This window comes from Rattus norvegicus, chromosome 8 (genome assembly GCF_021556685.1).
Source record: "Rattus norvegicus strain SHRSP/BbbUtx chromosome 8, alternate assembly SHRSP_T2T, whole genome shotgun sequence".
Lineage (NCBI taxonomy): Eukaryota > Metazoa > Chordata > Mammalia > Rodentia > Muridae > Rattus > Rattus norvegicus.
Genome location: NC_141541.1, coordinates 43624402 through 43648992, shown reverse-complemented (window position 1 = coordinate 43648992; position 24591 = coordinate 43624402). Strand labels below are relative to the sequence as shown.

Here is a 24591-nt window from a genome sequence, read left to right as displayed (position 1 = left end):
TACCAGACTTTCAAAAATACTCTCAAACTATTTCACAAAATAGAACCAGAAGAAACACTCTCAAACTTGTTCTACGAGGCCAAAGAAAGGGAATTTCAGGCCTGTTTCTCTTAGAACATCAACGCAAATATACTCAATAAAATTCTCATGAACCGGATCCAAGAACACATCAAAAACATCATTCACCATGACCAAGTAGGCTTAACTCCAGGGATGCAGGAATGGTTCGATTTATGAAAACCCATCAATGCAACCCATCATATAAACAAGCTAAAAGAAAAAAATTGCGTGATCATCTCATTAGTTGCTACAAAAGACTGACAGATTCAACACTCTTTTGATGTTAAATACCCCTTGGTGAGATCAAGTATACAAGGAACATACCTAAACACAATAAAGGAAATATACAGCAAGTCAATAACCAACATCAAATTAAATGGAAAGAAACTTAAAGCAATTCCACTAAAATCGGGGACAAGAGGACGCTTCCCACTCTATCTATTCACATAGAACTTGAAGTTCTAGCTAGAGAAATAATACAACAAAAAGAGAACAAAAGGAGGTAAACTGGAAAGGACATGATAGTATGCATAAGCAAGCCCCAAAATTCTCACATAGAACTCCTACAACTGATAAACACCTTCAGTGACTGGATACAAAAATAAATCAGTAGCCTTCCTTTGTACAAATAATAAGCAGGCTGAGAAAGAAATAGGGAAAGGACATGCTTTATGATACCCATAAAAAATATGAAAATATCTTGGTGTAACTCTAACTAAGCAAGTGAAGGTCCTATATGACAAGAATGTCAAGTCCCTGAAGAAAAATTTAAAAACACATCAGAATATTGAAAGATCTCCCATGCTTATAAATCAAGAAGATTAACATTGTGAAAATGGCCATCTTACCAAAAGCGATCTACAGATTCAATGCAATTCTCATCAAAATTCCAACACAATTCTTTACAGACCTTGAAAGAGAAGTTCTAAACTTCATATGGAAAACCAGAAAACTCAGGATAGCTTTTATATATACATACACACACACACACACACACACACACACACACACACACACACACACACATATATATATATATACAAAAAAGGAACTTCTGGAGGAATCACCATTCATGATCTCAAGCTGCACTACAAAGAAATATTAATTAAAACTGCATGTTATTGGTATAGAAACAGACAGATTGATCAATAGAATAGAACCAAATGGAAAAAACCCACACACCTATGAGCACTTGAGTTTTGACAAGAAGCCAAAATCATACAATGGCAAAAAGAAAACATCTTCAACAAATGCTTCTCGTATAACTGGATGTCTGCACATAGAAGAATAAAAATAGATTCATATGTATTACCATGCACAAAATTCAAGACTAAGGGGATCAAAGACCTTTACATAAAACTGGATACGTGAAATTTAACAGAGTATAAAGTGGCAAATAGCCTTGAAAGCATTGTTACAAAAGACAACTTCCTGAACAGAACACCAAAGGCTCAGGCTCTAATATCAACAATTGATAAATGGGATCTCATGACACTAAAAAGCTTCTGTAAGGCAAAGGACAGGATCAATAGGACAAAACATCAGCCTGCAGATTGGAAAAATATCTTCACTAACCCTGCAGCCAACAGAGGGCTAATATCCAAAATATATAAAGAACTCAAGAAGTTAGACACCAACAACGCAAACAACCCAATTAAAAAGGGGATATAGAGCTAAACAGAGAATTCTCAACAGAGGAATCTCAAATGGCTAAAAAGCTCTTAAAGTATTGTTCAGCATTTTTAGTCATTAGGGAACTGCAAATCAAAATAACCCTGAGATCCCACCTCACACAAGTCAGAATGGCTAAGATTAAAGACTCAAGTGACAGCTCATGTTGGCAAGGTTGTAGAGTGCTGGTGGGAGTGCAAACTTGTACAACCACTCTGAAAATCAGTTTGGCAGTTTCTCAGAAAATTGGAAATCTTCTACCTGAAGACCCAGATATATCGCTTCTAAGCATATACCCAAAAGATTATGTTCATAGCAGCTTTATTCATAATAGTTGGAAACTGGAAACAACCTAAATGTCCCTCAATTAAAGAATGGATACAGAAAATGTGACTCATTGACACAACAGGATATTATTCAGCTATTAAAAACAAGGGCATCATAAATTTTGCAGGCAAATGGATAGAACTAAAAAAATAATAGCCTGATTGAGATAACCCAGATCCAAAATGACATGTATAGGATGTACTCACTTACAAGTAAATATTTGCTATAAAGTACAGGATATTCACAATATATTCCACAAACCCAAAGAAGCTAAACAAGAAGAAAGGCCCAAGTGAGGATGTTTGAATCTCACTTAGATGAGGGAATAAAATAGTTGAGGGAGATCTATGACTCAGAGCTAAGGCTGTCCCACAACCCTCCATATCCAATCCTGCCCCGAGAGAGATGGTCTTCCGGGAGTGCTGTCACTCCTAAGCTCACACTTGAGACCACCACTTTTGCTCCAATAACTGGTCAAAGAGGGACCTGCCAGGAGCACACAGGGCACAGGAACTGCAAATGAGACAGAGACAGAATACTTCTGGTTTTCATCAGTGCTGTGGAGTTAACCCTGTGATACAGCTCTCCACACTCAAATCCCAATCGAAGAGAGCTGGTGTCTCAGGAGTGTTGACACATAAACAGTCTCAGGCTCACAAGCCCACAGGAGGAACAAATTCCAGTCAGAGACAGCAGGACCAACAAACACCAGGTAACCAGACGATGATAGGCAAGTACAAGAACCTAAGCAACAGAAACCAAGGCTACTTGGCATCATCTGAACCCAGTTCTCTGACCAGCAAATCCTGGATACCCCAACACACCAGAAAAGAAAGATTTGGACTTAAAGTCATATCTTATGATGATGATGATGATAGAGGATTTTAAGAGATTCCCAACTCAAAGAGCCAGAAAATATCTTCAACAAAATTATAGAAGAAAACTTCCCTAACCTAAAGAAAGAGATGTCCATAAACATACAAGAAGCCTACAAAACTCCAAATAGATTGGACTAGAGAAGAAATTGCTCCCATCACATAATAGTCAAAACACCAAATGCACAAAACAAAGAAAGAATATTAAAAGCAGTAAGAGAAAAGGTCAAGTAACATATAAAGGCAGACCTATCAGAATTACACCAGACATCTCAACAGAGACTATGAAAGTCAGAAGAACCTGAGCAGATGTCATACAACCCCTAAGAGAACACAAAAGCCAGCCCAGGCAACTATACCCAGCAAAACTCTCAATTAACTTAGATGGAGAAACCAAGATACTCCACAACAAAACCAACTTTACACAATATCTTTCCACAAATCCAGTCCTACAAAGGATAATAGATGGAAAACTCCAAAAATAAGAAGGGAAACTGCACCCTAGAAAAAGCAAAAAAGTAATATTCTTGCAAGAAATCCAAAAGAAGATTGCCACACAAACATAATTCCACCTCAAAAAAACAAAAATAACAGGAAGCAATAATCACTTTTCTTTAATATCTCTGGACATCAGTGGATTCAATTCCTCAATAAAAAGAAAGACTAACAGGCTGTATACATAAAGAGGACCTAGCATTTTGCTACATATAGGAAACACACCTCACTGACAGAGACAGACACTGCCTCAGAGTGAAAGGCTGGAAAACAATTTTCAAAGCAAATGGGACCAAGAGACAAGATGGAGTGGCCACTCTAATATTGAATAACATCAACTTTCAACCAAAAATTATCAAAAAAGATAATGAAGGACACTTCATACTCATCAATGAAAAAATGTATCAAGGTGAACTCTCAATTCTAGATATCTATGGTCCAAATGCAAGGACACCCACATTCATAAAAGAAACTTTACTAAAGCTCAAAGTACACATTGTACCTCACACAAGAATAGTGGGAGATTTCAACACCCCACTCTCATCAATGGACAGATCATGGAAACAGAAACTAAACAGAGACACAGTGAAACTAACAGAAGTTATGAACCAAGGGATTTAACGGATATTTACAGAACATTTCATCCTAAAACAAAAGAATATACCTTCTTCTCAGCACCTTACAGTACATTCTCCAAAATTCACCATATAATCAGTAACAAAACAGGCCTTAACAGATACAGGAAGATTGAAACAATCCCATGCATCCTATCAGGTCACCACAAACTAAGGCTGGATTTCAATAATGACAAAAACAACAGAAAGCCCATATACACGTGGAAACTGAACAACACTCCACTAAAATAATAACTTGGTCAGGGAAGAAATAAAGAAAGAATTAAAAAACTCTTTAGAATTTAATGAAAATGAAGGCACAACATACCAAAACTTATGGGACACAACGAGAGCACTACTAAGAGGAAATCTCATAGCTCTGGGTACATCTGAAAGCTCTAGAACAAAAAAAAGTAAATACACCCAAGAGGAGTACACTACAGGAATTAATCAAACTCAGGACTGAAATCAACCAAGTACAAGCAAAAAGAAATATACAAAGAATCAACAAAACCAGGATATAGTTCTTTGAGAAAATCAACAAGATAGATAAGCTCTTAGCCAGACTAACCAGAAGGGCACAAGAGTATCCAAATTAACAAAATCAGAAATGAAAAGAAAAACATAACAACAGAAACTGAGGAAATTGAAAAAAATCATCAAATCCTACTACAAAAGCCCATACTCAACAAAACTGGAAAATCTGGATGAAATGGACAATTTTCTAGACAAATACAAGGTATCTGAGTTAAATCAGGTTCAGATAAACCATCTAAACACTCCTATAATCCCTAAAAAATAAAAGTAGTCATTAAAAGTCTCCCAACCAAAAACAGCCCAGGACCAGATGGGTTTAGTGCAAAATTCTATCAGGCACTCAACAAAGACTTAATACCAATACTCTTCAAACTATTCCACAAAATAGAAACAGCAGGAACACTACCCAATTCATTCTTAGAGCCACTTGTACCTAAACCACACAAAGATTCAGACTAATTTCCCTTATGAATATTGATGAAAACACTCAATAAAATTATCGCAAATCGAATCTAAGAACACATCGAAATGATCATTTACCATGATCATGGTTGCAAGGATGGTTCAATATAAGGAAATTCATCAATGTTAGCCACTATATAAACAAACTCAAAGAAATAAACCACATGAGCATCTCATTAGATGCTGAGGAAGCCTTTGACAAAGTATAACATTTCTTCATGATAAAAGTCTTGGAAAGATCAGGAATTCAAGACCCATACCTAAATATAGTAAAAAGCAGTATGTAGCAAACCACTAGCCAACATCAAAGTAAATGGAGAGAAACTTGAAGCAATCCCACTAAAATTAGGGACTAGACAAGGCTACCCACTCTCTCCCTACCTATTCAATATAGTACTTAGAGTACTATACAAAGCAATTAAACAGCAAAAGGAGGTCAATATCACTATTTACAGATGATATGATAGTATACTAAAGTGACCCAAAAAAATTTCACCAAAGAACTCCTAAACCTGATAAACAACTTCAGCAAAGTGACTGCATATAAAATTAACTCAACCAAATCAGTAACCTTCCTTTATTCAAAGGATAAAAAGGTTGAGAAAGAAATTGGGGAAACAACACCCTTCACAATAGCACAAATTATATAAAATACTTTGGTGTGTCTCTAAGAAAATGAAAGATCTGTATGACAAGAACAAGATCTGTATGAAAGACCTGTATGAAGAAAGAAATCGAAGATCTCAGAAGATAGAGAAGTCTCCAATGTTCATGGATTGGCAGGATTAATATAGTGAAAATAGCCATCTTCCCAAAAGCAATCTACAGATTCAATGCAATCCCCATCAAAATTCCAACTCAGTTCTTCATAGAGTTAGAAAGAACAATTTGGAATAATCCAAATCCCAAGATAGGGAAAACTATACTCAACAGTAAAAAAAAAAAAAAAAAAAAAAAAAAAACCTTCGGGGGGTGGGGGGGGATCAACATCCCTGACCTCAAGCTGCATTACAGAACAATCTTGAGAAAACTGTATGGTATTGGTACATAGACAGGAAGGTAGATCAATGGAATAGAATTGAATTCACACACCTATGATCACTTGATCTTTGACAAAGGAAAAAAGACAGCATTTTCAACAAATGGTGCTGGTTCAACTGTCAATCGGCATGTAGAAGAATGCAAATTGATCTATTGTTATCTCCTGGTACAAAACTCAAGTCCAAGTGGATCAAGGGCGTCCACATAAAACCAGATACACTGAAACTAACAGAAGAGAAAGTGGGGAAGAGCCTGGAACATATAGGCACAAGGGAAATTTTTCTGAGCAAAACACCAATGGCTTATGCTCTAAGATTAAGAATTAACAAATGAGGTGACTTTCTATCCCACAATCCTTCACGCCCTTCCTTTCCAACTTGGGCCCAGCAGAATGGCTCCCAAAAAGAAGGGTGGCGAGTAGAAGAAGGGTCGTTCTGCCATCAACAATGTGGTGACCCAAGAATATACCATCAACATTCACAAGCGCATCCATAGAGTGGGCTTCAAGAAGTGTGCTCCTCGGGCACTCAAAGAAATTTGGAAATTTGCCATGAAGGAGATGGGGAGTCCAGATGTGCTCATAGACACCAGGCTCAATAAAGCCGTCTGGGCCAAGGGAATAAGGAATGTTCCATACTGCATCCCAGCACAATTGTCCAGAAAGCGTAATGACGATGAGGATTCACCAAACAAGCTCTACACACTGGTAACTTATGTGCCTGTTACCACATTCAAAAATCTACAGACGGTCAATGTGGATGAGAACTAACTGCTGAATGTCAAATAAAGTTACAGAACTTCCAAAAAAAAAAGAATTGACAAATGAAACCTCATAAAATTGCAAAGCTTCTGTAAGGCAAAGGACACTGTCAATAGGACAAAAGGGCAACCAACTGAGAAAAGATCTTTACCAATCCTACATCCAATAGAGGGCTAATATCCAATATATACAAAGAACTCAAGTTAGACTCCATAGAACTAAATAACACTATTTAAAAAATGGTGTACAGAACTAAACAAAGAACTCTCAACTGAGGAATACCAAATGGCTGAGAAACACTTAAAGAAATTTTCAGCATCCTTATTCCTCAGGGAAATACAAATCAAACCAGTCATAGATTCCACCACCTCACGCCAGTCGAAACGTCTAAGATCAAAAACTCAGGTGACAGCAGATGCTGGTGAAGATGTGGAGAAAGAGGAACACTCCTCCATTGTTGGTGGGATTGCAAGCTGGTACAACCACTCTGGAAATCAATCTAGTGATTCCTCAGAAAATTGGACATAGTACTGCCTGAGGACCCAGCTATACTACTCCTGGGCGTACACCCAAAAGATGCTCCAACATATAACATGGACACATGCTCCACTATGTTCATAGCAGACTTATTTATAATAGCCAGAAGCTGGAAACAACCCAGATATCCCTCAACAGAGGAATGGATACAGAAAATGTAGTACATTTTCACAATGGAGTACTACTCAGCTATTAAAAACAATGACTTCATGAAATTCAGAGACAATGGGATGGAACTAGAAAACATCATCCTGAGTGAGGTAGCCCAGTAACTAAAGAACACATATGGTATGCACTCACTGATAAGTGTATATTAGCCCAAAAGATTGAAATATCCAATATACAATTCACAGACCATATAAAACTCAAAAAGGAAGTCCAAAATATGGATGCTTCAGTCCTTCTTAGAAGGGGGAACAAAATACTCTCAGGAGGGACTTGGGAGAAAGAAAAGAGGGATGGGGGAAAGGGGGAGACAGGATCAAGTATGGGAAGAGATGGAAATGATATACAGAGGGTCAGGAATTTGAACAGAGGTGTGTAGCAATGGGGGATGGGGAACTGGGGGTAGCCACCAGCAAGTCCCAGATGCCAGGAAAACAAGAGGCTCCCAGTATCCAACATGGATGAGAGTAGCTTAAATGCCCAACAAAGGGGAAGGAGAACCATATCCAGAGTTTAGACAAGGTCTGCGGTTGGGGGATGGGGCCACCCATTCATCTCCAAATTTTTAGCCAGAAGGGCTCCTGTCTAAAAGAAATATAGGGACAAAGTGTGGAGCAGAGACTCAAGGAAAGGCCATCCAATGACTGCCCCACCTGGTGACCCATCCCATATACCAACACTAAACACAGACACTATTGTGGATGCCAAGAAGTGTTTGCTGACAGGAGCCTGTTGTAGCTGTCTCCTGCCTGAGAGGCTCTGCCAGAGCCTGACAAATAGAAATTTTGATGCTCAGAGCCAATCATTGGATGAACTGTGGATGAGCACGGGGACCCCAATGCAGGAGTTACAGAAAGGACTGAATGAGCTGAAGGGGTTTACAAACCATAGGAAGAACAACAACATCCACAAACCAGAGCCCCCAGAGCTTCCAGGGACTAAACCACCAACCAAAGAGTACGCATGGAGGGACCCATGGCTCCAGCTGCATATGTAGCAAAGAATGGCATTGTCTGGCATCAACAGGAGGAGAGTCCCTAGGTCCTGTGAAGGCTTGATTCCCCAGTGTAGGGAAATGCCAGGGTGGTGAGGTGGGAGTGGGTGGGTGGGAGGGGGAGCATCCTCACAGAAGCAGGGCGAGCGGGGGATGGGATAGGGGGTTCCAGAGGGGAAACCAGGAAAAAGTATAACATTTGAAATGTAAATACATAAAATATCCAATAAAAAAAGTAGTCCTAGGAGGCAGAAGGAGGGAAGGAGCTTGGTGGGAGAGGTCATGGGAAGGGGAATGGGGAGTGGGTCAGGATCAGGTGTGGGTAGAGACAGGAAAGACAGCCAAAGGGACAGAAGAATGAATGAAAATCTGACACTTGCAGGGTTTGGAGTAGGAGGTATCTATAGGACATGTGAGAGACCTGGGATCAGGGAGGTTCCCAGGAACCAATGTAGGAGATCTTAGCTGAGCTGCGTAGCTGAGACGAGTAGCAGTGCAGCTATGGAACCTAAAGAGGCCACTTGCTGTAGCCAAGCAGGAACTCCAGTGGAGGTGTAAGGACATCAACACACACACAAAACTTTGACCCAAAATTTGTCCTGTCTATAAGGAATGCAGGGACAAAGATGGAGCAGAGACTGATGGAATGGCCAAATATCAGGCCCAACCTGAGACCCATCCCATAGACAAGCACCAATCCTTGACACTACTGATACCCCACTGTGCTTACAGACAGAAGCCAAGTATAACTGTCCTCGAGAGGCTCCGTCCTACAGCTGATTGAAACAGCAGAGACCCCACAGTCAAACATTGTTACAGAGCTTGGGGACTCTATGAAAGAGAAAAAGGAAGGTTTGAAAGCCCTGAAAGGGACAGGAACTTCACAGAAAGACCAGCTGAGTCAATTACCATGCTCCCTTTGGAGACTCTCAGAGTCTGAACCACCAACCAAAGAGCATTCACAGGCTGGACCAAGGCCCCCAGAACATATGTAGGGGAATGTGCTATTCAGTCTCCATGTGGGATCCCCAACAACTATGGTGAGGGCTGTCCTTAAAGCTGTTGTCTGTGGAATCTGTTCTCCAACTGGGCTGCCTTGTCTGGCCTCAGTAGGAGAGGATGAGCCTAATCTTGCAGAGACTTGATGCAACAAAGTTGAGGGATAACCAGGGGCACCCCCGCCCTCTCAGAAGAGAAGGGAATGGGGGAGGGACTCTTGAAGGGGGGACTAGGAAGGGGGAGCAGCGATAGGAATGTAAAATGAATAAACAGAAGTTAATGGAAAATATCAAAAATTGTGATAAGTATACTGAAGTGTAACTCTCCACGACTGATGACTTCTGGTGGGGATGCAGATGGATGTCTCAGTTTTCTTTAAGGGGATGGCCACTGAGAGTTTGAGCCTGCTTCAGTGAGCATATGGGCGAAACAAATTAGACAACTTCTTCTTCTTCTTCTTCTTCTTCTTCTTCTTCTTCTTCTTCTTCTTCTTCTTCTTCTTCTTCTTCTTCTTCTTCTTCTTCTTCTTCTACTACTACTACTTCTTCTTCCTCTTCTTCTTCCTCTTCTTCTTCCTCTTCTACTTCTTCCTCTTCTTCTTCCTCTTCTTCTTCCTCTTCTTCTTCCTCTTCCTCTTCTTCGTCTTCCTTCTTCTCCTTCTCCTTCTCCTCCTCCTCCTGCTCCTGCTCCTCCTTCTTCTTCTCCTTCGTCCTCCTCTTTCTCTTCCTTTTCCTCCTCTTTTCTTCTTCTTCCTTCTCCCCTTAACCCCTCCTTCCCCTTCCCCCTCTTCCTCCCCATTCCTCTCTTCCTCCTTCTCTCCCCTCCTCTTCCTCCTCCCCCTTCCTCTTCCTCCAACTCCTCCTCCTTCTTCTTCTTCTTTCAAGGAGACCACAAGGGTGGGGGCAGACTTGGGAGAACTTGGAAGTGAATGTGATTGGAATGCATAATGTCAAGTTCTCAAATAATCAATAAAAGGTATTTTGTTGGAGGAAAAAAAGACTGACCAAAACAAATACCAAGTGGTTAGTCCTAAAAGCACTTGTATACAAAATGGATTCATTGGGTTGTGTGTGTGTGTGTGTGTGTGTGTGTGTGTGTGTCAGTGTCTGTGTCTGTGTATATGTAACAATAATAATGAAAAAGAAAACAAGAAAGAGAGAGAAACATGAAAGTAGAAGGAAGGCTTGGAGACAGGAAGAGAAACCGTGAGAGAGGGCCATTATATCATAACAGATACTAAAGATGACCAAACTACAGTATAAAAACGTATGAAACATAATGAAACCCACTATTCTCTACAATTAATAAATGCTAATGAAATGTTTTTAAGAAAAACATAAATAAAACTTCCTTCTCCTAGACAAGTTCATCAGCACATATATATCTCATGTCCTTGCTCTGGCAGTTTCCACTCCTGAAATCAGCTCTCCTAACTAGAAACATACCTTTGGTCTAATAATATGGTCTGCCCTCAAAACATGTTCTCTATGAATAGTGTAAGTATTTAGACAGAGAATACCAGTGTCCCTAGTAGTATAGAGAGATGCTTAGATTCAGATTGAGCACCTCAATTTGGATCCTGAGGGAGGTGCACAGGCAGAGGAGGACTGGACACATGGGTATCTGTCAACAATTCTGAGGTTCTATAGAGAAAGATGGGTTCTGTCTGGTTGTCCCACTTATAACTGCCTCTCCTGTGCCCAGTCAGATCCCACATGTGAAACAGCATACCCGGCTTGTCTCTCACAGCACAGTTATACAGACCCAGGGTTTTACAGATCATCTCCATTCATTTTACAAAGAGAAAAAGAAAGGACTAAGTAACAAAGTCCACCAAGAGGTAGTAAGCAGAAGCTCATTTAGAGCTTGCAAAGGAGTCAGCTGCTATCTCTTGTCTTGGTAAAGACTTAAGCTGAAGAGTGTGAAAACTTTAAGGTGATTAAAAGGTAGGCTTCAGTGCTGTCCCCTTTTTTTTAACATCCCAAATGCCACTTTATTGGAGGTTGTTAGTATGAGCTAACTAGAAGCAGGACATACCATATGACTGATTTAGGTGCTCCTTGGCTTTTGTTGAATGACCCAAATGGAAAACAAAAGTAAAGTTAATGGATAACAGTAGTCACTGACCAACCCTTGACCCATGTGGGCCAGTTGCTGCATGGATTGTTGTTTGGCCTTCTAGGCTGGTGTTTGTGGAAACTGGAAGTAAGAGATCTATGTGACATCTCTCTGTGTGTGTGTGTGTGTGTGTGTGTGTGTGTGTGTGTGTGTGTGTGTGTACCTGTCTGTTATTTTTTTTCTTTAACTCCTTTACTGAGCCCTGATTTTTATAGCAGGCACTGATCAGGTGCTAGGCGTTCCAAGCAAACAAAGCTCTCCTCCTTTGTGGAGATCATGATTTGAGAGTTAACAAAAAGCTACACCAACTGATGCAGTAAATTTCGCACGTCTGCTAGATTTGCTTGATTCAGGGAGCTGGCAGATGCCCAGCTCTCTCGTCTCTATCTTTATGCTTGAATCTTTTTCCAGAACCTTGAAATTCGGATCTTCTAGAGCCCCAGCAGGGCATACAGTGCTATACAGTTGTATAGGACCATGGGCAGAATGAATAGCCCTAGCTAAAGACTCTCAGAAGCTGGTTCTTTTTTTTTATTGGATATTTCTTTATTTACATTTCAAATGTTATTCCCTTTCCTGGTTTCCTGTCCATAAGCCCCCTATCCCCACCACTTCCTCTTTTTCTATAAGAATGTTCCCCTCTCATCCACCACCTATCCCCTCCCTGACACTTCCACATACTGGGGAGACCAACCTTGGCAGGACCAAGGGCTTCTCCTTCCTTTGAGCCCAATAAGGCCATCCTCTGCTACATATGCAACTGGAGCCATGGGTCAGTCCATGTATATAGTCTTTGAGTAGTGGTTTAGTCCCTAGGAGCTCTGGCTGGCTGGCATTATTGTTCTTATGGGGTTGCAAGCCCCTTCAGCTCTTTCAATCCTTTCTCTAATTCCTCCAAATTAGGGGTCCCATTATCAGTTCAATGGTTTGCTGCTAGCATTCGCCTCTGTATTTGACATGCTCTGACTGTGTCTCTCAGGAGACATCTATATCCAGTTCCTCTCAGCATTCACTTCTTAGCTTCATCAATCTTATCTAGATTTGGTGGCTGTATATATATATGGCCACATGTGGGGCAGGCTCTGAATGGCTGTTCCTTCAGTCTCTGCTCCAAAATTTGCCTCCATATCCCCTCCTATGAATATTGTTGTTCCCCCTTTAAGAAGGAGTGAAGCATCCGCACTTTGGTCATCCTTCTTCTTGAGCTTCCTGTGGTCTATGAATGGTATCTTTGGTAAATCGAGCTTTTGGGCTAATATCCACTTATCAATGAGTGCATACCATGTGTGTTTTTCTGTAATTGGGTTACCTCACTCAGGATGATTGAGTTTTCTAGTTCAATCCATTTGCCTATAAATTTCATGAAGTCATTGTTTTTAATAGCTGAGTAGTACTCCATTGTGCAGATGTACCCCTTTTTCTGTATCCATTCCTCCGTTGGAGGGTATTTGAGTGTTTTCCAGCTTCTGGCTATTATAAATAAGGCTGCTATGAACACAGTGGAGCATGTGTCTTTGTTATATATTGGAGCATCTTTTGGGTATATGTCAAGGAGAGATATAGCTGGGTCCCCAAGTAGTGGAATGCCAAATTTCCTGAGGAACTTCCAGACTAATTTTCAGATTGGTTGTACTAGTTTGCAATCCCACCAACAATGCAGGAGTGTTCCTCTTTTTCCACGTCCTTGCCAGCATCACTTGTCACCTGAGTTTTTTATCTTAGCTGTTCTGACTGGTGTGAGGTGGAATCCGAAGGTTTTTTGATTCGCATTTCCCTGATATGATTTGCATTTCCCTTCAATATTCCTCAGATGAGAATCTTTTGTTTAGCTCTGTACCCCATTTTTAATAGGGTTATTTTGCTCTCTGGAGTCTAATTTCGTGAGTTCTTTGTATATTTTGGGTAGAAGCCTTCTATCAGATGTGGATTGGTAAAGATCTTTTGCCAATCTGTTGGTTTCTGTTTTGTCCTAATGACAGAGTCTTTTGCCTTACAGAAGCTTTACAATTTTATGAGGTCACATTTGTCGGTTCTTGATCTTAGAGCATAGGTCATTGGTGTTTTCTTAAAAAATTTTCCAATGCCCATGTGATTGAGACTCTTCCCCACTTTTTCTTCTATTAGTTTGAGTGTATCTGGTTTGATGTGGAGGTCCTTGATCCACTTGGACTTAAGCTTTGTACAGAGCAATAAGGACGTGTCAATTTGCATTCTTCTACATGCTGATCTCCAGTTGAACCAGCACCATTTGTTGAAAATGCTATCTTTTTTCCATTGGATGGTTTTAGCTCCTTTGTCAAAGATTAAGTGACCATAGGTGTGTGGGTTCATTTCTGGGTCTTCAATTCTATTCCACTGGTCTATCTCTGTCTCTGTTCCAATACTATACAGTTTTTTTTTATCACTATTGCTCTGTAATACTGCTTGAAGTCAGGGATGGTGATTCCCCCAGAAGTTCTTTTATTGTTGAGTATAGTTTTCACTATCCTAGATTTTTTGTTATTCCAAATTAATTTGCAAATTGCTCTTTCTAACTCTATGAAGAATTGAGTTGGAATTTTGAAGGGGATTACATTGAATCTGAAGATTGCTTTTTGCAAAATAGCCATTTTTACCATAGTAATAGTGCCAATCCATGAGCATGGGAGGTCTTTCCATATTCTGAGATCTTCGACTTCTTTCTTCAGAGACTTGAAGTTCTTGTCATACAGATCTTTTACTTGCTTGGTTAGAGTCACACCGACGTACTTTATATTCTTGGTGACTATTGTGAAAGATGTCCTTTCCCTAAATTCTTTCTCAGTTTGTTTATCCTTTGAGTAGAGGAAGGTTACTGATTTGGTTGAGTTAATTTTTTACCCAGCAACTGTGAGCAGAGGGTAGTCTCCTCTGATTTCTCAGGAGTGTCCACACTTCTGAGGGTCCAGCTCTCTCCCCCATGGGATTTGGGTGTGGGGAACTGTTTGGCCCGTTCAATTAGGTCCTGGGCACAGACCAGAACCTCGGGTACTGGCGGCTGTCTGTTCCTATATCCCTGTGTCCAGAGGCACTGTACAGTTACCCTTGGACCAGGGATGTGGGCAGAGGTGTGCAGAGGTGTCAGTCTGTCCTGCAGTCTCAGGATGTCTGCACTCCTGGGTGTTCAGCTCTATTCCCCATGGGATTTGCATAACTGGTTATATTAAGGCAATCATCTGAAGTAGGATCACATTCCCTCTGTCATTTTGGGGAAAATGCTTGAACGGCCACAAAATGAGAAACAACTGCATTTAGTTTTCAGAAATTCAGATATGACAAATGGCCTTTCTTTTAAAAAGTATTCTGGATAACATGTAAGAGTCTTCCAATGATACTACTGCCTCTCAATGAGAAATGATGGATTTTTCTGAAGAATTCCAAACTTCAAAGTATTTCCTGCTTAACACCCAACACACACACACATACACACACACACACACACACACACACACACACACACACACACACTTCCCCAATAGTTTAAATGTTTGTTGATCTCATGTATACAAAAAAAGTCTCCAATGGTGAAAAAATAATAATTAACATCAAATACAAAATTGCCACATTAAGACATTAAGGTATATTAAGAAACCAGACTTTTAGTTAAATACACACCTTTAAATTACCTCTTCTTTAGTGGCTGAAAGTTATTGTATCTTTTTGCTTCCATATTTGGACTCCACAGTAAAATGTGCTCATAAACAAAATATACTGAAACTTTCTGTGAAATTAGTGACATGCAAAACTCTGGGTTCTGAAGATCTACAGAAGCCAGTGGTCTTTATAAGCAAGTTTTGTTGTAATTTTGATGATATAACACTTATTACATAAATGTAATACAATCAAAATCGCCTGATATGAGTAAATACTGAATTATTTTAGTGCCTGGAGCTGAAGGTGGGACCAACCAGGAGCTAATAACCTAAAGAAAACAGCTGGTCTATCAGCATTCTCAGGAGTCCTTGACTTCTGAGAAACTCTCCTCTTTCTAGCACATTTAGCTATGCCTAAAATTCATAATCTTTTTGAAACATTAACTTGCACGACACATGTAATTTAAATGAATACTCCCTCCAAAAGACAAAAACTCAGGACCTCTTTATAAAAATGTATCAAATTTATGTCAATGTTTAGTTTCATTTTTATTAAGATTGACAATTATTGTAACTTAAAATTGTCAGAGGTGCAGAAAACAGTAATAAGCAATTAAATCCTGCAATGGGTGTTGCTCGACCATGCATTTAGAAAAGCCGTGATTAATAGTCCCATGTCTGTACTAATCCTGGAAGGTCCCCAGCTTTGTACTTCTGCCATTTATTGCAGTCCCTGCAATCATGGTTATGCCCATAAAAATGGTTCCAAATTCAAAGTCTTATTAGGTTTTAAATCATGAAGTATGACTTCATAAATTTGAAATTTTGATTTTCACTTTGAACCTATATTAAGTAAACAGTAATGGGACATCACTACTGTATTGGTTATGAACAATAAAATAAAAACAAAAACAATTTTTAAAAAGGAAGGAACTGGGTGTAGCAAGCCCAGGAAGAGGCTCCATCCTCACTCTAAACAATAAAATGAGAGGCCCAGTACATCTAAGTAAATGTGATGAAAATTGTATGCTAATTACACAAGCTCCCCTCCCTTTCCTTGTGTCCCATTTGTGAGAGCTGAGCACGGTGTTGCATTCAGGAGCAGCAGCCCGAGACCAATCACATTGGAAATTTTACCATCTTCCAGAAGACCCTCCAAGAACAAAACTTTCCTCTAATCATCAACAGCCTGACTAATTATTAAGGAAACTTTCCATTGAGGTCCTCTACCTTGCAGCCTGTCCACTTTTCTGAAATAAAACTCAAAAAAGAAAGTGTGACTTTTTCTTTTTAACCTTTTGAGACTTATTTAACTGGCCAGAAGTTAAGCATGTTTTCTCTGGTACTCTGGGCCTTTTCACTTTTTCCGAAACCCCTCCTATCCTTTCACCATATGTCTGCTTGCCAATGTCCTTGGCAAACTCTCTCTCTCTCTCTCTCTCTCTCTCTCTCTCTCTCTCTCTCTCTCTCTCTCTCTCTCTCTCCTTCTTCCTCTTGGAAGCTGCCAAGGTTTACAGCTCACCTGCCCTGGTTTCTGCCTAAGAAGTCCTCCAGTACAATGCTGCCACTTCTCAAGGCAGCAGGAGAGTCTGCACTACCTTTCACTTCTCTTCTCCTGGGATTTGGATTTGTAGTAAGACAGCTCCAATAGGAATCAGACACTGACCGAGTTTTACTGCTTTAGGCCAATGGTGCAATAGACCAAGCATGCAAGCATATACAGCAGTAAACCGTTAGAAACAGCTCTACAAAAAGTAAGAAGAAAGAAAGAAACAGCTCTACAATGTTTCCATCAAAAAAAAGCTGTAGTGTTGTAGCTTCAAAAGATGTGTGATTCTTATGTCATTCTAAATATTAAATTTTTATTTTTATCTAATTTAACATGGCTAAAGAAATCGAACAGTTTTTAGGACCCACGACTTTAATATAAGCAAGACAAGTACTCAATCAGTAGGCAGATCAATGATTTTATTTATTTATTACATTTTATTTATAGGGGGAGGGCGCGTGCACGCACACAAACACACACACACACACACACACACACACACACACACAAAGGTGAGAGGAAAACTTGTAAAAAATTGATTCTCTCCTTCCATCATAAGGGTTTCAAAACTCAGACTCTCAGTGTCAACGTTGATAGTAAACACCTTTTCCCAAAAAATTCATCTCAATAACCCAGATAAAAGATTTTCAAACTTGAACTAGAATCAGAATGAAACTTATGAGGACAAAGAGCTGGGACATATTCCACAGCTACTTGTTTACTTAACCAAAGATTGAAGATTTATAGCTTGTATTACTGTATAGTCCATGCTGCCACTCAACTTGAGTCGTTCCTGCCTCAGCTTCTCACGTGCTGGAAAAGTTGCATATCTACTAAGCTCATGAGTGATGTTAATACTGCTGAGCTAGGACCATGCATGCACAAGCACGCCTTTAGATGAAGAGTATCTATGCAAGCCACCCTACCAGTTCTAAAACAGTTTAGAGTCGCCAGCTTCACCATGAAATCCTCGAGTCTCCTAGTTTAAGAAGCATAAGAATCCTTTCCAACTTGGCTTAGAATGGTTCCTGTAAAGAGCAGTGAAAAGAGAAAGGGCTAGTCTGTCATCAATCGAGTGATGGTTCTAGAATGTACCATCAGCATTCACAGGAGCATCCACGGTGTAGGCTCAAGCAGTGTCCTTCTTAGATGCCAGAATTGTAAAGTTGTGAGAGATAGGAATTTAAGACTTTGCACTGATCGGGTCTCAACAAATCCAGCTAGGCCAAAAGAGTAAGAATTGTCCCATATCATGTCCATGTCCCATTGTCCAAAATATATAATGGGATGGAAATTCACCAGAAAAATCTCCATTTAATCATTTTAATTGTTTTCAGATTATTTATTTATTATGTGCTTTTCTGCAGGTATGTATGTGCACCATGTGCATGCCTGGCATCCTCAAAGGTCAGAAAAAGGCATAAAATGCCCTGGAACTGGAGTTATTGATGGCTGTGACCCTTCAGGTAAGTTCTTGGAATCAAACATGGGTCCTCTTCAAGTGCATCAAGTGCTTTTAATCATTGAGCCATCTCTCCAACCCCTTAATTTTTTTAAAGTAGTTTCAGGTTTCAGAGAAAAGGAACAGAAAGTAGAGTTCCATATACTTCACTCCTCAAGTTTCTTTTGTTAAAAACCCTAGTGCAGTACAACTTAATATATATAGATATAGGTATAGATAGATAGATAGATAGATAGATAGATAGATAGATAGATAGATAGATAGATAGATAGATCGATCATGGGGATTTACATGTAACATGTAAATAATATGGGGATTTGGAGGTAAGCAAGCCAAAATCTGAAATTGTAATAATAAAGACTACAGCCAGGACTGACCTGGGAGTGTATGTCAATCAATGAAGATCTAGAGCCTTGGTTTTCACATGTGGTACCCAGATAGGATAGAGTTAGAGACACAGGCCATCTCATCACCCTCACCACCTTGTGAGCCAATAGATAAGGAAGATAATCCCAGAACTAATTAAAGAAACAAACTGTCCCTGTTGTACAGAGGGTGAAGATGCAGCCTGGCCTCCACTTTTGCTCTATTTGGAACAAGATAAGGGGGAAATGTCCTATCCCTGGAGAATCCCTGAGCAAATATAGCACTCCAGTGTGATAAGCCTGAAATCTATACTCTCTAACTTGAAATTTTCCAGGCCAAACGTTTATTACAAAGAGGCCTTAGAGTTATTTCTACCAATGAAATATATGTATGGTAACTACTCCAATGAGAGGCACAAGTGTGTGCTCTGGAGGCCCCTGACCTAGGTTTCTGAGGATCAGGAGTAGTCTCCCTCAGAAGCAGAATTCAGAGATCTGAAGGATTGAGAGGTATGGCTGCCTGAGAAAATGTCTGTCTGCATGTACCCTCTGGGGGCAGTGCAGAGGACAATCAGCTCCACAGATTACATGTTCCCACTCAGAAATGTACTTCTATGCAAACGCTATGAATAAGTCAGAATAATTTTGAGTCTTCAATAGAAAAAAACAAATTGGCAGCTAATGGCATTGAAGTACGTTGTGCAGTGATATTAGATGGATGGGGGCAATGGTCATTTGTCCTCACACCTTAAGTCAATACATCCCTTACTTAAGGCCTCAGCTATGTGTCTAGCTACCTGGCCTCCCTGGACTCATTTGGCAAATCTGGTTTCTTAACTTCCTCTGCAGTTCTGTGAAATATCCTGTATCTTTCAAAAAAATCCCAACCAGCTGGTGTCTAAAAGGCCTTTTAATAAGCAAATATCCAGAAGGGAAGCTGAGGGAAGCAGGAAGCAATGGAGAAGACATTCCAGGTGTGCCCACCTCTCTCACGCTCCCATCTGGTTACAATTCTCCACTCCCCTCTTGTTCCTCTGCAGTACTTTTAAATCCCTTCTCATCCTTATCTGTTGTTTTATTAAGAGCAAGAATAAACCTACTCGTTCTGAGGTCAACTGCTTTACAAGAGCCACATTTAAAGGAATAAAACCAAATATTAAGCCTCTAATGTCAACAAGCAAAAAGGCCAAATCAAATTCTGCAGAGAAACCTCTTAAAATAGCATCACATCCCAAAATACTTCCCAAGCCCAACAAGTAAAAGGCATCCTTATTACCACTGTTTAATAAATGGGAGGGTTATAATTTATATTTTGAACTGTCACAGGTATGCCAGAGGTCAACCTTCTGTGGGATACACAAATGCACAAATGTGGGAACAGACAGCCCTTGTCAGTGGAGGCTACAAAAAGACAAGTCTGTAGCCTGTCTTATAAAATTCATTTTACAGTTTTGCATTTTCAAATGACTATAGATTTCATGTGTGATTACCTTTGCTTTCAACACAGATAAGTAGCCATATCCTTATTTTATGCTCTGTCTTTGCTTGGAACCCTGTTGTGTAATTTAACATTATTATTGTGGGAAGTCATTGTCATGGTATGCTAATAGTCTATTACAGACACTCTCAATCCACCAACATGATGCTTAGGGGTATTCCAAAGGTTTGGAATTTTGTGTTTTTTCATCTCATGGCGACAAAATGGGCTTCTGTACTGGTCTTCCTTCCAAGCACAATACCTTTGAGCTAAATTTCCAGACCCAAATTCTTCCTTTTTTGTTGTTGTTTTTTTCGGTGGTGGTGTATTGTGTTGTTGTTGTTGATGATGATGGAGGTTTTTTGCTTTGGTTGATTTTGTTTTTTGTGGTTTTTAGGGGGTTGGTTGGTTGGTATTTTGTTTTTCATAGACATGGTAGCACACCAGCTATAACTACTGTTGAATAAAACTCAAATAACTAACCAACATGAAGGTAGAAGTCAGTAGTGATCATTACAGATGAGTACATTATAGATGAGATCAGACATGTCAATGCACGGGAAGTAAGTCAGTAAGACAGAGAAACCATCAGCATCCATGAAATGCGCCTTCAGGCAAAAAGAAAGCTGGACTCCAGATAACAGGAGAGTACTTTGGCATGACAGGAAGACCAATACAGAATCCCATACTGCCCACTTTACCAATCCCAGCTAGTTAAGAAGCCCTTTGCCAAGGACTCTTCCGGTCCGTAAAAGTCCACGGGAGCTAGAAGCTAAAGCAATGATAGAATGCACGCTTAGCCTGCCCGCACAGACGCGAGAGACACAACAAAAAAGATTTGAGTCCTTGGAGAAGAGTCATGAAAGTGTAGAATTTTTAGGAAGCTTACATCTCCGCTTTGGTCTGTATGCACCTCGACCTGGGAGCTTGCCTTCCACCAAAGGACTGTGGAGACCAACAGGCTGAAGTGGAGGCCCGAGAACTAAAAGACTCTTCTCCACCCCACTGAGCAGCGCATTATTTCAAAGGAGTTGATCTCAGAAGGAAAATGGGTCAAATTTGAAAAAAAACAACTTTCATGGACCCCACCGGTAAAACTAGAACCTGGGGGCTGGAGAGATGGCTCAGCGGTTAAGAGCACCGACTACTCTTCCAGAGGTCCTGAGTTCAATTCCCAGCAACCACATGGTGGCTCACAACCATCTGTAAAGAGATCCGATTCCCTCTTCTGGTGTATGTGAAGACAGCTACAGTGTACTTACATATAATAAGTGAATAAATCTTTAAAAAAAAAAAAAAAAAAAAAAAAACCTAGAACCTGGGAAACAGAGAAGTTTACGACCAGGAAGGGAAAATCTGCTGATGCGGCGTCAGTCATACCAGTCCTGCAAAGAACGCTTCACCATGAGTGCATTGTTCTGGTGAAGCAGTTCCGCCCCGATGGGCGGGCGCTACTGTCTGGAGTTCCCAGCAGGGCTCATCAAAGAGGGCTGCACTTCGGGAGCTGGAGGAAGAAACTGGCTAGAAAGGTGACATTGCCGAATGCTTTCCAGCTGTGTGTATGGATCCAGGCTTGTCAAACTGCACCACACATGTTGTGATGGTGACCATCAATGGAGATGACACAGGAAATGTAAGGCCAAAACCCAAACCAGGGGACGGAGAATTTGTGGAAGTGTTTACTTTACCAAAGAATGATCTACTGACGAGACTTGACGCTTTGAGTGCAGAAGACCGTCTTACAGTGAACGCCAGGGTCTACGCCTACGCTCTGGCGCTGAAACATGCCAGCTCCAAGCCCTTCGAAGTGCCCGTCCTCAAATTTTAAGGCCAAGGAGGACAATGGCCATGCTTTGTAAATGAAACCGTGAGGCCTTTACTCTTCAATGTATTCAATTAAGTTTAATGTAGATCATAAATAGGCTTTTTCATAAAATAAAAGCAGCACAGACTGCATGTGGTATGAAATTATAATTACAGAGAGAATGTAACCTTCATTTAAACTTGTTAATACTCAGGGAAATGAACGTATAGTTAGGTATGTTTAAATTTCTTATACCTCACCTAGCCTAGAAGGTGAGGGTATTTTTCAGGAATAGACTCGAGCTCCAAATTAGGTCAACTATTTCTGCCCTCAATTCCTAAAATAAAAATTATGTACTTAAGTCTGCAGATAGCTATTTATTAGACACAGTTTAAAAATTAGAAGGTTGGGTTTCTGTTTTGTTTTGAGACAGGGTATCACTGTGTAGCCCTGGCTAGCCTGGAGCTTATTTTGTAGGCCAGGCTGGCTTTGAACTCAAGAGATTCATCTGTCTCTGTCTCCCCAAAGTTCTGGGAATGAACACGTGGCGAAATTAAAAAAAAAAAAAAAAAGAAGAAGTCCTTTGGCATCTAAAAGTATGCTAATAATTTTGTGTGTGTGCAAGAGCGCACACACACATACAGCAGGTTATGGGTAGTTTCAATGTTTCAGAGGCATCAAACTCACAACGTGACAGCTTATGACAAGGCAACAGGGATGATTCTGACCATGCTGGAGTTTCTAAAGAGAAGCTGCCAAAGATAATTGCAGCTAAAAAATATTTACCACAATGAATCTAATATAAATGAAATACATTTGTTTGGGAAGCAAAGGCCAGATCTTACTTACGTCCATTCAACCAGAGCCAAACAACGGCAGGCAAAGATTCAGGACACTCATAAAGTGGCTAATGTTGCTTTGGGGAAATGTTATGGAGTCCAACCATGGCCTTTCTTTCCTAAGTAAGGCTTACAAAGTGAGCAATGAGCTCATTATCAATTAATTGATGCACATTAATTTCTTTCACTAATGTGTATATACGCGTCATGCACATGTGTGTATGTAGGTATCACCTGAGACTGACCCTGCCTTAACAGTCATGGGCTAAAGTCCAAATACTAACAATATGCCATGTGTTAAATATGTAAGTTATGATAATGAACTTAGCCTTACTAGGTTTGAGGAATGATTTAGGGATGCACTCAATTATTTTAAAATCCAAATTAAGGCTTTTCCTAATTAACCAAACCCTAGAGCAGACAACAGTGTAGGTGAGCATGTTTCAGTCACTATCATTACAAGTAGGCCTTCAGAGCATCAGGATTGTTTGAAGATGGGTTTGATTTGTGTCGTTCCTCAGACGAGAAAATACTACCAGTAAAATGATACTCCATTCCAGAGTCCCAGTACCTGGCAATGCTCTAACAAGACCCAGATGACCTTGTTGCAGATCTGCTGCCGAATCCACACTGAGTGGATAAATCCAGAGACAACAACCGCATCCAGAGCATCCAGCTCATGACGAACATTTACGAAAGGCTGACAAAGGCCCTGAACCTGGCTAAACACCCTAAGAGTCATGGAAGAGTTTTAACATTCTAAATGCTATCTGGACCATCACTTCATCTTGGAATGAAGCCCCACAGTATTATGTGGTGTTTAAAAAAATTGCTGAGGACATAAATGAACACCTTTACTAAGGATTCTGCTGTAACAAGAGATGAGGGTGTAACTCTGTGGTAGACTGCTTGCCTACCATATACAAGGCCCTGGGTTTCACCCTCACTAACATACACATCAAAAGAGCAAGAAACTAGCTGGTTGTGATGGCTCCCATCTGTAATTCCAACACTTGGGAGACTAAGGCAGGAGGAGTACTGAGGTATCCTAAGCCACAAAGTTAGTTCCAGACTAGACTGTGCTGTGGAGGAATGCAGCTAGAGAAGGACCCAGAGGAAGAACATAGTGAGAATTGAAGCTTGTTAGAACTGTGCTGAGGGGCTAGCCAATGAAGAGATGACTAAACTAGAAGAAGAACGAGGAGAGGAGAGGAGAGGAGAGGAGAGGAGAGGAGAGGAGAGGAGAGGAGAGGAGAGGAGAGGAGAGGAGAGGAGAGATGAAGAGGGAGGGAGGGAGGGAGGGAGAGAGAGAGAGAGAGAGAGAGAGAGAGAGAGAGAGAGAGAGAGAGAGAGAGAGATTGTGGCAGAGAAAGAACCTATACCCAAGGAACCAAGAAAATTCACTGCCAAAGACATATCCAACAACATCAAGCAGATTCTAGAAGAGATGGAAATTAATTGTGAAAGATACAAGCTGAACGAACATTCAAGATGTTCTTGTTTACTGTGCAGACCATATAATGACAAACAAACAGATAACTTCCTGAAGAACACTGTGTCTCCATGCCAATGCCCCCAGTGCCTTCTACAGACTGCTCTGCAGCCTCATCAAAAGAGAGAGAACCTGGGGCTGGGGATTTAGCTCAGTGGTAGAGCGCTTACCTAGGAAACGCAAGGCCCTGGGTTCGGTCCCCAGCTCCGAAAAAAAGAACCAAAAAAAAAAAAAAAAGAGAGAGAGAGAGAGAGAACCTAATGGCTCAGTCAAATGGCATCCCAGCAATTAAGTGTAGTTCAATGCTTCAATCATTTCTCAGGTTGGAATGTATGCA

General features: G+C 40.4%; 2 pseudogenes; both read left to right on the top strand.

Annotated features, from left to right (window-relative positions):
• The first annotated feature begins 6449 nt into the window (after window positions 1–6449).
• Window positions 6450–6873, top strand: LOC108351822 (60S ribosomal protein L31 pseudogene; annotated as a pseudogene).
• Window positions 6874–21559: 14686 nt separating this feature from the next.
• On the top strand, window positions 21560–22093 carry Nudt5-ps1 (nudix hydrolase 5, pseudogene 1; annotated as a pseudogene).
• The last annotated feature ends 2498 nt before the right edge of the window (window positions 22094–24591 follow it).